General features: G+C 38.6%; 1 protein-coding gene across 1 annotated transcript in view; it reads right to left on the bottom strand.

Annotated features, from left to right (window-relative positions):
* Nucleotides 1-16,398, bottom strand: part of GRIK2 (glutamate ionotropic receptor kainate type subunit 2) — a 617,875-nt gene that overhangs the window by 563,891 nt on the left and 37,586 nt on the right. The window lies entirely within an intron of this gene.

Genomic DNA, 16,398 nt, shown 5'->3' with positions numbered 1-16,398 from the left:
ATAAAAATTACTGTGCTTTCTGTCCTATAAATCACCATCTGTCAAAAGATGCTGCAATTAGATCTAGCTGATGATGCATGTGCCAGACGAAACAAAGTCCAACTCATTTTCTGTCATTTCACTGAATAATGAAAACAGCTTTAATTCAGAGATCCACTGAGATCAATATGCCTGGTAACAATGTGGTGTTTCTGCTCACACTGGATCATAATTTTAATTCTTAAATATTGATACTGAATGTTCATCAGTATTCTGAAATCCAGGGAAACAACCTATATTATTATTGTTGGTTGCACAGTCAGCCAGATGTTTAGACTGGACCTGGCATTTTTCTTTTTCTCCTCCTCCTCCTGTTATTGTTATTGTTGTTGTTATTGTTGTTATTGTTGTTATTGTTATTTTAGGGTTCGGGGAAGAAAATCTCTCATATGGGAACAAATATATCGTATGATAAGAGAAGCCAACTCCGAGGTAGGAAGCACAGATCAAATCTAAGTTTCATTTATTAATTTGAGTTTTCATTTGTAATTTACAATCTCTTAAGATCAGCACTATTTTCACATACTATTACTAGACAAAAAAAGTCAGGTAACTTTTTTGCAATACAGTGCTGAGAGCCATATACTGTACGTAAGATATCCCTAATTTCTTTCTGCTTCTCTCTCCTCATCTGAGCACTGACAGCATTTATATATCACCCCAGTGTTGCAGCTAAATAATTTGGAATTTTTATTATTACAAGATGTGATTTCTATTTACTTGAGGATGAACAATATTTTTTTGAAGAACAGTTTAAGAATAATTTGCTTTAAAGTGAAATAATGAGACAAATATCTGTAGCCATATACTAGGGCTGTGAAAAGCTTTAAAGGGTGGTTTTCAGAGGAGATTCGAACTAATCAACCTTTCACATCACATATTTGGACCGAACAGTCAGGTTGATTCAAATAAACAAGTTGAATCAGTGTCTTCAGTTTACTTCAGAGAGATCTGAAGGTGATTTAGAGATTCAGTGGACTTGGTGATTTTGCAAAGTCTCAAACATTCCTCCCATATATGGGCAAAGCTGAAAGAGAGATTGAATAGTCTCTTGTGACATTAACAAAAATGATTGCTTGATTATCTGCCATCAAGTCACTGTCAACTCTTAGCAATCACATAGATAGATTCTCTCCATGACAATCTGTCCCCAACCTGGTTTTTCAGGTCTTCCAACAGTACACCCATCGCCATTGTAACTGAGTTCATTTACCTTAGTGCTGGCCATCCTCTTCTTTCCTTCTACCTTTCTCAGCATCAGATAAAAAGCCATCTCTACAAATTCTGCCTATCAAACACTTGGAGAGTGCTGCTCAGCTGTATGCATCTCAGTCTTCTGACAGAATTTGTAGTAAAACATGTTAGGCATGTTTACTTGAAAATAGACAAAGAGACTCAGATGTACCAGCCTGTTCTTTTTAAAGATCTGCTATGTCCTTTCTTGTCTGATCTGCTATCTCTCTCAAATCCAACCCTCTTATTTGCATCCTTCTTTCTTTCATTCTCAACTTGTCTGACTTATAGCATAGTCCCTCTTAATATTTAGTCTATCTGCAGTCATTCAAGTTTTCCAGCTTACCTTTACATTTTATTTATTTATTTAACAAATTTATATGGCTGCCCATCTCACTTAATGGGACTCTGGGTGGTATACAACCAACAATTAAAACAATGTCAAAACTGTTAAAACACTAAAAATAAATAAACAAAAGCAAGACTGCAGGAGAAGAGCATCCATCTAAACATAGTACAACCATTGTGTAGGCTTCCCACGGGATCCCCAAGGTTGCTGGACATTGTCCCATTCCATCTCAAAAAATTAAAACAAAACAAAATCCTCTAATGTATTTGTTACTTGCCTGTGTCTTGTTTTATACTGAAGAAGTGAGTCTTCATGATACAAGTAGGTCTGAGATAGCATGCATACTGTCAGACTATAGACAACCCAGATTATATCTTATGTCAATGGCTCTTCGTCACCCTAACCCTTGAGCTAACAGAAAAGTATACTGCGTAGACCACATGACAGTTGAGATGTGAAATAAGTTACCAGCACCTAGACTTCACAGTCCAAATAGGGCCACAGCTGGTGAACTCGTCTGAACTGGGCAAAGCCCTTACTCCAGGCCATGGCTTCTACCTGCTGTTTCAGGTATGCATTTCTATCTGGCTGCCCTCTGCCTCTCAGGAACAGAGACTGCTGCCATTCCATCATTTCCCACATTCTTGGAGCTTATTTGGGAGTCCTTTGGGGTCTCAACTCTGAATTTTAGCCTCAAAGCCTAGCCATAGGTGCATACTTGGAGGGCTATCTTCAAAGCAAGGCATTTTGCCTGGTGGATGCTGTGGACAATTCCCAATAGCCACTTTCTTGACGTGGCAAATGCTGCAACTGGGAAGCAGCTGGTGGGCCTTAGTAGAGTGATCAATTCACTCTGAGGGACATGTCCTCAAGAGAGAGACGTTGATAGCAGTGTTGCTGGGAAAGACAGATGACTGCCAGAAGGAGCCCACCTGGCAGTTGGATAGTTACCCACACTTCCAAATTCTGACCAAGGTTCTCACCCAACCTAGTCCACTGTTTGTTAAGGGACTATATCTGTAATGGGTTCCCCCCCACTTTTCTCTGAAATCTTATTCATTGTTAAAGTGTCATTAATGTGAAATATTTCTAGAAAAATGTTAACAGTCAGAAAGGCAATACTGGGGCAAATGGACACATTTCTGACATGATAAGACAACTTTCAGCATTCTGCTGTTTCTATGAGGCAAAATGGCTCAGATTTGGGGATGACACTGGCTTGGAAATCAGATATTTTACTAATTTAAAGTGAAGGTTTTTCCGGATGATAAAAAGATAAAAATAATTTGCCCCATTCATTTTTCTTTATCCCATCCCTTAATTTTGTTGGAGGCTAAGGTGTTCTGTGTCTGCATGTGAGTGTTCCTGAGAACAGGAATCCAATCTGAGGAATGATTAGGCAAAACATAGCACCTAGTTAACTACATCATACCAGAAACAGAATCAAAGAACATGTACTAGCTGTGTGTGTGCCTGGGAAGTAAAAGGCATGCTGTAGGTCCCATCTGTCAGGGAATTACATTTGGCAGATCCCAGGAGGCGGGCCTTCTCTGCTGTGGTCCCACTTTGTGGAATCTTCTCCCCCCCAGATATGAGGTTAGCTCCATCCCTCAAGAACTGGCTATGTGGTCAGGCCTGGGAGTGCCAGGGGACCAGGGAGATTTTGCGATGGCTCCCTTACTGTGGTTAACATCATCCTCTCTTGTTCTGTGTGCTTTTTTATAGCTTTTATAGTTTTAATAATGATTTTTTTATATGTATTTATTGGTTTTTTTTTTTAACTGAGTGTTGTACTCTGCCCAGAGTAAATTTTTTGTGAGATGGGCGGCTACACAAATATGATAAATAGATAGATAGATAGATAGATAGATAGATAGATAGATAGATAGATAGATAGGTATGTATGTATGTATGTATGTATGTATGTGTGTGTGTGTGTGTATATATATATATATATGCAAAAGGAAGTAACCTCAAATTAGCAATCTCATGAAACAAAGAGCAGGCAGAGTGAGTGGCAAAGAGGGAACACAGAATAAATCCTTAAGTCTCTACATACACCCCACTGCCCCTTGCAGTCAGTAGATCATGAGGTGCTGAAGAGTCACTGCTGTTGGATTCAAATCTCCAACAATGTTCAAAATAGCTGCTGTAAGATGTAAAAAAGAAATGTAGTCTATACCAAATATTTAACTGAATCTTCTAATTGTTTGGAGCAAGTTAATAACATGCGTTGAAAAGAAATTGAGGATAGGGCCACTGGTCATGCTAAATAGAGATTATCTATCTATCTATCTATCTATCTATCTATCTATCTATCTATCTATCCATCCATCATCTATCTATCTATCTATCTATCTATCTATCTATCTATCTATCTATCTATCTATCTGTTTGAATTTATTAGATTATGAGAAACAAAGTCCTCCAATATGAAGGGCATCAGGCAGCTTAAGGTTGTTGTAAGAGTTGATAATGCTGAACTGTTGTAGTTCATTATTATCCCTCTTACTGCCTTTCTTTACTAGATATATTACATAGCTAAAGCAGTCAAAAAAAGGTATTCTTTTTCTTTTCTGTTCTATTAATTTAGTCCTCTAATGAGACTAAATGGAGAGCATTTGTAATCCAAGCTATAAAAACTAGTGGGTCTGTCAAGCTTCCAATATACCACAGCTTTCTTTTGGTTGCCAGTAAAGCCAGATGCATAAATTTCCTGAAATGTTTGCATTGCAAGGCAGTTCATTTATATGCTGAAAGAGACAGATGTTGGGGGGGGGGGGAAAGATGATGGGAGAACTCATAATCATACTGACGACATAAGCTATGCTGTTTCAGTATCTCAATATGAGTCTAATTCTTCTCCCATTAAAGTCAATATGAATTTGGCTGTTGAATTTAATAAGAGCAGAAGACAAGGTGTGTACAGAGCCAGACAACAACTGGCTGAGAACAGAGAACCATTTTACATCTTGAATACTTGAACAGCAACTCAAAGAGTTTGTTTTCCTAGAGTTATGATCAACGACAGGTAGATTTGCCTGTGCAAAATAACCAGGGCATTCCACCTGAATAGACAAAAGAAAGACAAGTTGATAACAAAATGAAGGCTAGCCTGTTAACCATGTTTTTGATGCCTGTAACAACTGTGAGATATGTGCCCTTCTATATTTTCCAGATTACTTCCCAATTTTGCTTGAGAACTGAATTTTCCTTCTGGGTATAGGCTAGAGCAAAGTCAAAGACTGCTCAAAGGGATAGCATCATTTATTGAAGTCAAATCTATTCAGAAGCCAATGTTCATTTCATTGTTAATTCATTACATTGTACTGGAGATATAAGTATCCTTCTGCATGTGATACTGTGTTTTAATTCAATGAAATTGTGCTTTGCACAACTCTTGCAAGAAAAAAGAGAACTGAAATCTAGCAATATACTTCTTCTACACAGACCTAACCCTACTATTAGGCTGAGGGAAACAACTACCTCAGGCAACAGATGCAGGAGAGGGTGTAGGGGTGGGCAGCAAAAGGAATCCCTTAGTTGTTTCAGGTCAGTTTCTGCCTGCTATCATCTCCATTGAAGGAAAATGTATATGTGTCCCAGTATCTACTTTGATCCCCCAAACTGCCTACTAACTTTAAGTAAGAGTGACAGATATAGTCCAGTCAATTTCTGTAAGTGGAATGAGGTAGGAGACTTCATAACATGCTGAGTCAGAGTTTTTTTTTTGTTTGTAATCTCTTGTGAAAGGTCCTATACAACTCCTCAAGATACATGTGCTCAGAAAATTAGCAGCATTTGCAGACAGGATGAAAACCAATGATGAATTATTTTAAATTCTGGAATTGGGAGTTATGTAGCATAGCCATTTATTTCTTTCTCTTGCTATGATCTCTTCCTTACAATGTACAAGCTGTTTCTGCATTTTCTTGTACATAGGTCAGCTTAAAGTCAACAGGACAGTACAAATAAAGGAGAAGAAATCAAGGAGAAGAAATCATTGAAACAGTGACACTGACAGTATTACCAGCAATTAAGGACATGGCTAGATTCACAGTACTTAGGAACTTAACAAAAGTCTTGAGGAATGGAAATAGGGAGATTTTTAAGCAATGTATGTGATCAGGTAAAGTCAATCTTAGTTAAGCTCCATCTGAGAGGCTTAAATCTCTTCAGTGGTGGGGAAAGCCAGTAATGCTGATGATGCCTTGGAATAACAATGGAAGAGCAGGAGGCAGATTCAAGGGTAGGAGAACAAGAAAGAAGAAAATATGGAGGGAGATACTGTAACAAAATGTAAATATTTGAAATAGGATAAAAGATAGAAATATAAAATTTCCACAACGTATGCTAAGTGTTGCACCATCTCTGGTGAAAATCCTCAAGATGCATGCTTCATGAAGCATTTGTATAGTCTCCTGCTCACTCTTGCACTATCAGTCTTCAGAACTGATATTACTCTCAGTTCAGCAATTTAAACGTAATAATATAAACACCTTTCCATGTTATGGGGTTTTTTTTTCCTCCCATAATAGATGTGCAGTTCTGGCTCTTTTGTTGCATGAGACTGAAATTAATTTCCTCCAGATAGCACTTCTGCTGCTGTGCAATCCTTTCCCCATCCAATTCCATGTGTGCTCATTTTTCTTTTCTTTTCTTTTCTTTTCTTTTCTTTTCTTTTCTTTTCTTTTCTTTCTTTTTTTTTGAGAGCTAGTTTGGTGTAGTAGTTAAAGTACCAGGCTAGAAACCAGGAGACTGGGAGTTCTAGTCCCATCTTAGGCACAAAGCCATCTGGGCAACCTTGGGCCAGTCACTCTCTCTCAATCCTAGGAAGCAGGCAATGGCAAATCACTTCCAAAAAACCTTGTCCTGCAGGGATTTGTCCAGGCAGTCACCAGGAGTCATGGTTGACTTGAAGGCAATCTAGTCAAAACTATTTCATCTAGGTGAGCTCCCACTTCTACTTCTCCCTCTTTTCTGATGGCAGCCATGTGCCATCCTCTACATGGACACCCATCCTTTTTCCCCAGGTTAACACTTTTTTTTTTTTTTCAGGAGGAAATATATAAAATTCTTTTAAGCCACAATGTCTGATAGGAATAGCATCAATGAAAAAAGCTTTGAAATACAGTGACAAGGACAGCTGGTTATCAGAAAGTTGATCTTTTGTAGACTGGCTAATGATTGTTCGTTTTCTCTGCTTATGTGGCAAGGAGGTGAACTTTGCTCCTTATAACACATATAATCAGTCAACAAGTATCTTAAAACTTTAAAGCTTTCACTCACCATGTTTAAATGGAAGGTCCTTACACATAAGTTTGATGACACCTGTGTAATAGGCCTTTGCTCATACAGTATTTATACATTCCATGGATGAATATATACATCTTGCCTATTGCAAATTAGAGGTGCTAATGTCACTATACCTAGCTTTCAGGATTAGCCCTGAAAACCTGCCTGATGCAGTTTTATCTGTGGCTCAAGTACTGACTATTACACAGGACATGTAAGGGCTGGCGGGGGGTGGGTGGGTTGCTCAGTGTAAGCCATCTTCCTTGAATTTTTGTTTCTGTTTTGGCACACTAATACAGATTTAATTCTTTTATTGCCCCTCTGAGAAATAACTCACAGCATTTTCACTTCAAAGTATTTCCAAGAAGATTTTTGTACTGTACTTGGTATAAATTACATCCATACTCGAGTTGCCCTATTAAGAGCGGATCAGCCGTGGCCTTGGCCAAAAACCATGGCTTCAGGAAATAGGTATGTTATATATGTGTGTGAAATGTTGATATAACATAAATGCAAATAAACAGTACAGGTCACTATAATAAAACTAACAAATTTAGGCCAAGTTCTTGTGCTTAGTGCAGGATGATATTCAAGTTCTTTTGTTATAAATAGTTACACACAAAAAGATATACCAACAGCGTGCATTGAGATAACTGGTCCAGCAAGGACCGGGGGAGACAAACTCTCAATGAATTTCAAAGGGCTGCTTCTACAGTATACCCCACACTAACCTACCATAACCCAACACTGCTTGTCCGTAAAACATATACTCATAAAGGCATATATCAATTATACCTCCACTGTAGTGGTATGTGGGAATGACCTTGGGAAACCAGAGGAAGAGTCACAGACTAGACAACCATCATGCAAAAGGTAACTCAGACCACAGAAACAGAAGGGGTATGGGAAGCGATTCAGAAGGGACCCTCCCTAGTTTTCTGGAAAGTAAAAGTAAAGGAGGGGAGAAATATTTTCAGTCTTGCAAGATTCTGTTAATGTAACCTTATAATAAAGATAGTGTTAGTACTCAAGGCTTGTGCTTCTTGTTTGGACTACCTCAAAGGGCTGATATCCACCAATTTCTGTTAAACATGATCATGATATGAAATATGGAGGATCAGGTCAAGATTAATAATGGTTATAATTAACCTGGTATAAATACTGAAGCATCCATTCCTCTTTCCAGATAACAGGACAAGTTGATCCCAAGAAGATACATGAAAGTTGAACTTCCCACCTAGGTAACTGCCAACATGAGTAATAGAAAAACACAGAAGCTCAGGTATATTCTAAAGGTGCAAATTAATATAAAATATGAATAAAGAAATAACACCAGTGACTTCCCTCAATACACAGCAGACCATAGTCTCAATACATTGAGGAAAAGTCAACGCAAACCAAACTGATGCCTTTGTTTAATGGGGTCTGTGTCTTTTCTCTGTTGTTAATCACCCACCTTGTTCTATTAATTTCCAGCAGGGACTAAAGAATTTTGTGACTAATAATTCTACTGAGAGCATGGTGTATAATGAGATATACCCAGATAAAAAGTTAGGGTAAATACTCCTTATACAACATTATATTCTAACATGAGAATATAATATGAGAATAATATGAGAACAAAGTCTAATATGAGAACAAATTCTAATATGAGAATATGTTCTAATATGAGAACAAAGTCTAGCAAATCTTTTCTAGATACATCTAAATATATTAGCGTAATATCAACCAATTTTAGCTTTGTCTTTCCCCCTCATGAAAATGAGCTTACAGTTTGCTGGAGGCTAAATCGTCTTATAGCAGAGCTGATGGGCAAATTGCGTGGGATATTTGGCTGGCAGCCCTCTGGTGTCAGGATTCTGGGGCAGCCTTCTTCCAAAGTTGGAAGAAAAGAGACTAAGACCAGACAAGACCTTTATCAAACAGTGAGCAGGTGCCTTCCATATCCAAGTCCAAAAAATGAACAAAAAAGTCCATTACTACAAAGAGCAGGATAAAGAGACATAGTATTTAAACAATGAACTCGGTAGAACTATGGCTTGGTTCTGTGGGAGAAATTTATCCACAGAGGTCTTTAATAAGGGGAATCATACCTGTTCTTTTATTGAAGTACAAATTGGTTATCATGGCACCAGAGGCAGCATAAATTTACCTAAAAAGGGGCAGAGATGAACCTCCTCTGTACAGAATTATGCAAATTAAAATATCCATGTGATTGGATACAACATAAAGTATTGATTGGATATATTTGTGTGGTCTGGGCACATTTTGCATTTCTTCACAGCAGTTTTCCCATATATATCGTCCATATTGAACACCCAAGAGAATACAGAATAATGCATAGATAATTGTTATGACCCTAGGTAGGATTGTTATTCTCCAAGTCCAAAAACCTATCAGGAGTGGTGTTAGATACTCCATGGATAATTTTAATAGCACTCTTTACAATTTTGCATTCTGTTCTGCGTTTCCCAGATTGGTCCACATAAAACAGCAGTGCCTCTGTAACAGAGCACAGGCAGCCGACAATAAATGCAGGCTCTGCAATTATGTGATACCACCTTAGACAAGGAAGATACTGCAGTAGCTGATTTTCTTCTTTATTCTTCTGTTTTATTCTTCTGTTTTATTTGGCATATGTACAAAAAAGCAACTTATCTCTCCAAGCTTCACTCTTTACTGCTAGCACCCGAGTGCATGACTGAAGAGAGAGAGAGACAAAGAGAGATTTCCATCCCCTCCAAGAAGCTCTGACACAACCAGAGCCCAAACTGGGTAGGAATATTGATTTTTCTCTCTGACACCTTTTCTCTCCTTTTGTCACTGTCCTTTCTGTTTCTGAAGCAATGTGCTGCAGGGAAGGGCAAGTACCTCTTACTACAGTACTGAACCAATCCCATAAGAATGGGACTTGAAATTCCAAAGGCCATAAGTTGCCCATTACTGCTTCCAAATGTATGATTTCTCACCACACACAATCAATACCATTATTGGACTCTGGGTACAGTTTTAAGGTATTTTCTTTCTCTGGTCATGCCAGCATACTTCTGTTTTTTTGTTACACCCATCTGAGTTTTTTCCTTAAGTGTGTGGTCAGTTTCATGGTGATAAGCTGTTCTTAAGGAAGCATCACTGATCAAAGTCACACATATTCAGATTTCAGTACTGTTACCACTGATATATGCTGTTTTTGTTTTGGCAGGCCTTTGGCTTAGCTGATAATTGGATTGCATTTTTAGACCTTAATATGATGCAAACTGTCACTCTGTGTTATTGATTTTGTATATAATTTATATTGACTTGCTTGGAACTGATCTTTACTCTTTTCTGAATAGCCTTGAATGCCAAACATTGATGCAGAGTAAGATACACATTATATGTGTGGATGTGAATTAAAAAGTGCTAAATAGAATAAACTAAGATCTACCATACATCTATCAATTATTTCTACAAATAATTCCCAACAGACTTTAAATCCAACCAACATTTGTCCTTGCTATCTGCAAATGAAAGATGCATTCTGCATACTGTAGTTGTGAAACAATATAGTCTGCAAGGTTTGAAAAGGAATGCCCTGTAGCCTCTCCCTTTTTCCATTGCTTTTAAACAGCTCCACCTGCCTACACTGATGGACCTAGATAGCATAAAAAGCAAGAGTTTAGAGCCCAGAAGGGGGATGTGTGAAATAAAGGTATGGAGAAGTTTCCCCCCCTGTAGATTTAGAGAAACTAAAAGAAATGCTGCTGTTCATGAAGAGAAGTGGTAAAGCTTTTTTTCCTGAAGCCATAGAGCTGAAAGCTAAGTAGCTCATGCCAGAAAGAAAACAGCAGCCTTGCCTCAGGCTACAGCAGCTGAAGCAGGCAAAGACAAGGCACCCTGAAGGACAAGGCCCAGCAGGAGTGGGAGCAGCAGGGTCAGCATGGTCCATAGGGAGTAGGCCTTTGAAGAAGATTGTCAATAGGCTTGCTATGGGAGGCTGGAAGCCACCCAGCTGCAGGCCCAGGAAGAGGTCCAGCAGCATAGTGGCTTTCAAAATGGCAGAGTGGTGTGGTGTTCATGTGGGCTACCAAGGTAACCCACCACCTTCTGGAAGCAGAGGCTCAGACTGGCTGGGGTGGCTTTCTGGGAAAAGGTGGTGGGAGGTGGGAGGCCCCAAAGGAAGAAAGAGCTCACACAAGGTCCTGTAGTCAGTTAGGCGCACTAGACATTAGCCAACCTAGTGGTCCATTGAGAAAGCACAGAAATCCCTGTAGTTTCTGAGACAGGAGGGGTAATGAGAATAGGCCTAGACTGCTGAGAAGGCAGTGTGAGGAGAGACCCAAGTTCTGTAACCATCCTATAATCAAACTACCTAATAAGCTGCCCATCACAGGATTTCTCACCCAACTTGTCTGAGCTTATTATCTTAAACTGAACCTACCTAATGATCCATTAGTCAGATCTCACAGACAGCACCTTAAGCCAATCATTGCTCAGCCTGGATTAATCAATAGCTGAGGACAGAAAATGAAAGCCAATCACTATTCACTCTCTCCATTTCAAACTTGCTAATCATTGAGGTCACTGCTTCCCCACAAGCTTCCAGCATTCAATGAAAAACCCACAGTCCTTCTTTTATGAAGGAGGAGAAGGAGAAGGAGAAGGAAGGTTTCTGGCATCCCCTTCCCCAAATACATCTACACACAATCCAGATTTTTGTCCATTTTATTTCTATGCATTTGTCTGATGGTTTGCAAAATCCTTTTGATAGGTTGCTATGAGGCCAATCACAATGAAAGGTTAACTACTTAAATTATTATCAAGCTTGAAGGACTTAAAACTTTTCCTTCACCACAGCACCAGATTTGCAAATCCTAAACTAGGTGGCAAACTTTTAAGTGGCCAAAGTTCCATTTGAATTATTTTTCCTAGGCTGGAATCACTTAGGAAAGTTTAAGGTGGGAAACTGGGGAGGGCCATGGCAGTGAAAACAGAAACACTTGCAAACACAGAGAAATAGGCTATAATATTTATTCCACCCCATCCTGAAGCAAGGGGAATAAACCATTAACAGCTGGTTTTCCAATAACGAGACTAGAGTTTTTTGCAGTTTTAATGTGTTACCATACTTTGCCATTTGGAACATATACAGGGAAAAGATATGTACAGCAGCAGAAGCATGATTAAACATGGTGTGGTAAGGCTCCAGATTGTTTTCCTTCTCACTATATACAGTTGAGCATAAATATCTTTATCTTTTTCATCCATGAAAGATAAATTATAAAGGTATAATACTACTCTGGCTATAAAGTGGTTCTGTGCACCTACTTTAAATATAGGTAGTGAGGAGTAATAACTATCTTTCCCCCTATTATATAAATCAGGGCATTCCAACTCTTTCACCCTGGGGGCCACATTATGACTTTCTGTCCAATCTGAGTCTATGAGGATGTGGCCAGTGATATGGCAATCAGAGTTGCCAGATCTACCATGCCATGTTTTTCGTCTGAAGGCATTAAGCCAAGTGTGAGCCTAGAGCCTAATCAAATCCTCAGAAATGGGGTATCTGATAAATTTTGCCAAAGTCTTACAAGACAGTCTGACAACATGATTAGGTTCTTCATCTATTCCTGCCACACAATTTGAGGAACAGAAGGATGGCTACCAAAGCCTTAAGAAGTCAGCTGACCACAATAACCTTCAGCAAGTATTGGAATCAAGAGACTATCCAGATGGATCCACTAGCCCAGATGATGAATCATCTAGCCCAGCAGTTATGAAAGAATCAATAACCTCCACAAGAATTGGGCATACTACCTACAGGAGCCCGGACTGATCCTGTAGCTACTATCAGAACATCTGCCACAGGCCTGCAACAACTGCCTATTTTCTTGCCACTCAAATATCATGGGGAATTCAAGGAAATTAATGGAATTCACCATCTACTGAGCCTGCATAGCATTTCTGATAATTTAATAACAAGAATGCAAAGTGGACAGAACCACTTCTGATTGATCTACCACACTAATTTTGTAGCCTGCCTGATAGTTAATTTTGAATGAACATTGGGGAGAAAATGGACTCTAACAGAAAAAGAATTTTGCTTGCTCATTTTTTAAAAATATAAGATATGTTAAGGAGATGGTGAGGCTCATACAACATGCTAATCCCAAAGTAAACAAAAGCATTATGAAAGGACCCAGACATTATTGTTGTTCTGCTGTTGTTACCCCAATTATTACTAAGCCTGAAGGGTGGGTTCACACCTGTGAAGAGGCTGTTCTCCACAAGCAGGGCAGCAGATCTTAGGATGACCTTCTGCTAAATCCCAGCTTTCCTAGGCCAGTTCTCATTCATTATATGCAGTAATATTAAGAAAGTGGCTACAAGAAGGCAAATTCCACATACATCATGGACAGATGTGGTAGATGTTGTCAGCTGTCTTTTAAAACTACCTGCAACATGTCCTAGTGTCTATAGGGCACAGGCAGCTTGCTTGATTCTTCCTGAGTTTGATCAATATTAAAACAAGAATAAGCCAAATAAGGTGAACATGAGTTAATGGGAATTTCAAAATCTCATGACAAGATGTATTTTATTTGAGTTCACATATCATATCCATCACCCTGTGATGGGTTTCATAGAGCTATTAGTCATTGGGATAGTCTTAGTGAAGGTGAAAGGAGGCAGGCACTGTATTTTTTTTTCTTCCAGCAGGCTCCTGCAACTATCAGGGGCATTTTAATAAGGGAGGTGGGGAAAAAGATGTCTCTCTGAGCAAATTTTCACTGATATCCAGTTTGTTCAGATCACATTTTGTTGCTCTATTCCATCCCAGTTTTATTTTTTCTACTATGTTTTCCGTTTGGTTGAATGACTTGGTATCAGTTCCTTCACTTGCCTTGCACTTCCTCTATTTAACAAGGCAATTCTGCTGATGTAATGGACCTTAGGCAATCCAATTCTGTATTGCCATACAAAGAAGTCCTATGGTAATTTCCTAAGCGTGGCTGTATTTCTTCCAACATCTTTGTTGTGTTTGTAAATGCCATCCATCTGAGCAATCCAGTCCCTGTCCTGAAGGGGAGGACTTCTTCTCTGATCTAAGCAGCTGTAGCCGTAGTTTTCCACCATTCTGAATTAATTAGTCATCTGTAGCTAAACAAAGAAGTTCTACAGAGATTCACAATGTATGGGCTGAATTACCAAGTGCTATTTACTGATTGCCTTTTTAAAAAATTATGTTCCCTGGGCATAAGGAGAAAACAGGGTTAGTTATTCCTGGAGCTGAAGCAAGGAAAAGGAAAAGCAGACATCTAACAGCTATATCAGATCAAATTTTTCTGCTGGAAGATTGAATTCTTTAGTTCATTGCTGGATTCAGCTTCAAGTCCGATGTAAATAGGCAAAGTAAAACCACTGACAGTTCATAGACTGTCATGAATTTGAATTTGGCATACTGTTTCCATGATGCTTTTAGACTTGTTAGAATTAAGAATGTCATCATTGTTGTCAGTGTAAATCTGGGGAGCACAGTTTGGATGCAGTGGGCCACAAATTCAATAGACTGATTCAGAGAGTACTATAATCAATCATGTCCAGCTTCAGCATCCTGAATGTCCAGCAAAGTTGCCACCTGAGAGTCAGTCTAAAATAACATGAATATGCTATAGTTTGAACACACAACAAAAAGAGTTTGCTTTAAAAAAAACAGAGAGATTGAATTTCAGAAATTGATTCAGTCTCTCATTTTTAAAGCAAACCTTTTATTGTGCATTCAAATTTTAGCCCTGGGATCTTTATAATGGCACATCTTAAATCTATTGTGCTTGTTCTTGGCTGTTTCAAACACACTTTAGAATATAATGGTCTCCAAGCTGAACAGTCAGTATACTGTTAGTTCCACCCTAGTCTATCCATACAGCATGCTGCAAATTCATAGAAGCAACACAGGAACCATTTTATGTTAAAGAAAATGGGTTCCTTGCAGAATGGAAATGTGAAAAAGCCACATAAATTAGACATATCCCCCCCTCCACTTAATGTGAGTGGTGCCAAAATGATTTGTGTATCATATGCCATCTCATCAAGTTTCCATTGCAGTCCTGTTAAGGATGAATTAATGGTTGACTGATTTAAGCAGCTAATTTTTAAAATATGTATTGTTGAGTTTCTGGTTCCCTTATGCTGACATTTGCTGTTTCTGTATTATAACCTACTGTTAATTTTTATTTGGCTACAGTATGAGCGTTCTAGTTTTAGTAGCTCAATTTTAGCTTTCAATTCTTCAATAGCTGAATGCTAACAAAGTGAAATGATGCTAAGCATAACAGAAAAACTCTCGTGTAATCCTTTAAAATACTCCTGGGTCACATTACTTAAAAAAACAAGAGCAACCTTTGTTGTAAACTTGAAAAAAAAATACTTTAAAATCCAACCATGTTGTATCATGTTTATAATGCATGAAATGGGTAAAGTGCACACATGTTTTATAGATTATATTATGCAGGAGGACAACCTATCAGAAGCACATGCATCCTTTGTCTCACATGGATGTGTCATCTATAGGCAGCTTTTTGATCCTGAAACTACACAAGTTGTTCTTCGGCCCTCAGGCTGATTAGCTACTCTAGCGGCAGAAAGGGGCAGGCTGTAGTTGGAATTGCAGGTCACCTACCTATGATGTAGGGAATTCATCATCCCTGAACTGGCTTTGGAACAAAACAGGATAACAGTTTCATATAACTGAAGTGCAGAGTCACTTCACTTCTCTATCTCTTTTCCTTTAGCATTTGTATTTTATTTATTATACAAAATATTGTAACTTACTATGTGTTGAGAAACAGTCAATGAGCTCAACTATTCTAACTCTGTTTGTTTGTTAGATTTATATCCCACCTTTCTTTTAGGAGCTCAGGCTAGCATCCAGCACTCCTTCCTCCAATTTTCTCCCCATCAACAACCTTTGAAATAGGTTGGACTGAGACAGAATGACTGGCCCAAAGTTACCTATAGAGTTTCAGGGACTGCAAGCACATTTGAACTTGGGTCTTCCCAGTCCTAGTTTGGCACCTTAATCACTATGCTATACTGGCCAGCAGTCTAGGATACAATAAAGAATGTGCAGCTGAATGTGTGAGCTGCTACCATGAAAATACATGCATGAAATTGAACATAAATGTTGGGTTCAGACACTGTTTTCTGTCTATGGAATGAGGTCTTCTCTTTGCATGAAGGACTTAGAAGACCTTCAGACATGTTATTTGCACCACTCCAGATCTGCACAGTAGCCCATGTTCTTTTGATGTCAGAGCTGTTTCCTTGACCCTCCCTTCCTCCCTGTTGAAGTCAATATGGCATAACATCACATTGCTATGTCACAGTGCTCTATAAATTAAGTGACTTTTAAAAATAATTTATATACCACCCAGAGTCTTTGGAAGTCAGGCAGTATAATAAATAAATAAATAAATAAGTAAGTAAGTAAGGAGGACAGGGCACTG

This window comes from Python bivittatus, unplaced genomic scaffold (assembly GCF_059951505.1).
Source record: "Python bivittatus isolate LINGU-HERP-01145 unplaced genomic scaffold, Pbiv_v1 ctg000020_np1212, whole genome shotgun sequence".
In the NCBI taxonomy this organism is placed as follows: Eukaryota; Metazoa; Chordata; class Lepidosauria; order Squamata; family Pythonidae; genus Python; species Python bivittatus.
The sequence above is the reverse complement of the archived record's forward strand: the minus strand, read 5'-3'. Positions and strand labels throughout refer to the sequence as shown.